The sequence below is a fragment of the Gavialis gangeticus genome, unplaced genomic scaffold (genome assembly GCF_001723915.1).
Source record: "Gavialis gangeticus isolate Ggan-Ray unplaced genomic scaffold, GavGan_comp1, whole genome shotgun sequence".
NCBI lineage: Eukaryota > Metazoa > Chordata > Crocodylia > Gavialidae > Gavialis > Gavialis gangeticus.
Window position 1 is genome coordinate 16,146,680 of NW_017729011.1, and position 919 is coordinate 16,147,598.

Here is a 919-nt window from a genome sequence, read left to right on the forward strand (position 1 = left end):
CACCCCGCCTGTGGGTTGATTTTATCTGGTTTGAGTTTACCCCCCCCCCCCCCGCCACTGACAGTGGTGTCTGCAGGAGCTCCCTGCTCCTGGGTTCCCGCTGCCACCAGCGCAGCTGTGCCCCACCCCCCCAACCTCCAGGGGCATGCCCCGTTCACGTCCAGGACACAAAAATTCTTTATGATTAGTTGCAGGATTGTTTGGAGACTAAGAGAGAGTGCAGTGATTGAGCCTACTCACAAAGCTCACAGGGAAGGAACTAATTACACTCAGCCACCTAACTGGTCTTTCTCCATCAGGACAAAGGCTTGTTAGGTGAGAGAGGTCTGAATAATGGCACTGGAGCTACTCCCCCTAGACTTTAGTCTTTCAAGCTGCCAGTTTGACATGTCCACAGAAATGCATCCAGTGCCACACAAAAGTCTCAACTGCCAGGAAAAATTCTGAAAAATCCATAAAAGCAAATTAATTGTCAAAATTGATCTAATTGCAACTGGGCTATAGATGTATTTTCATACTAGGCTTGGAGTTTAAAGGACATCTAGTGGCCAGTTCAAGTTACTAATTGTTGAAACAAACCTACAAGATCACTGAGGATTTTTGCCTATTTAAAAATACTTTTGGATCCCTATCCCAGCTCCATCTGCTTATAACAATATTTCTGTTTACACCATCATCTAGTGAACAATATGAGAAACGTTGAAGTAAAACTATAAACAGGGAACATCACCAACTAACATTGGTGCTGACTCAGAATTGGTGCAGGTGACATTTTAGCACATCTCAACCAGTGTGTTCTGGCACCCTTGGGTGCTTTGAGATCCTTTCAAACATGCTTCACGGTACCATGCAATGTTAGCACTGTTAAGTGTGCAAACAAGATTCACAAGATAAATCCAGAGATTTCAAATAGGAATCC

General features: G+C 44.4%; 1 long non-coding RNA gene across 1 annotated transcript in view; it reads right to left on the bottom strand.

The window, feature by feature from the left end:
• The window catches only part of LOC109292961, a 16,569-nt gene that overhangs the window by 14,176 nt on the left and 1,474 nt on the right, over positions 1-919 (bottom strand). The gene's annotated exons all lie outside the window — the stretch shown is intronic.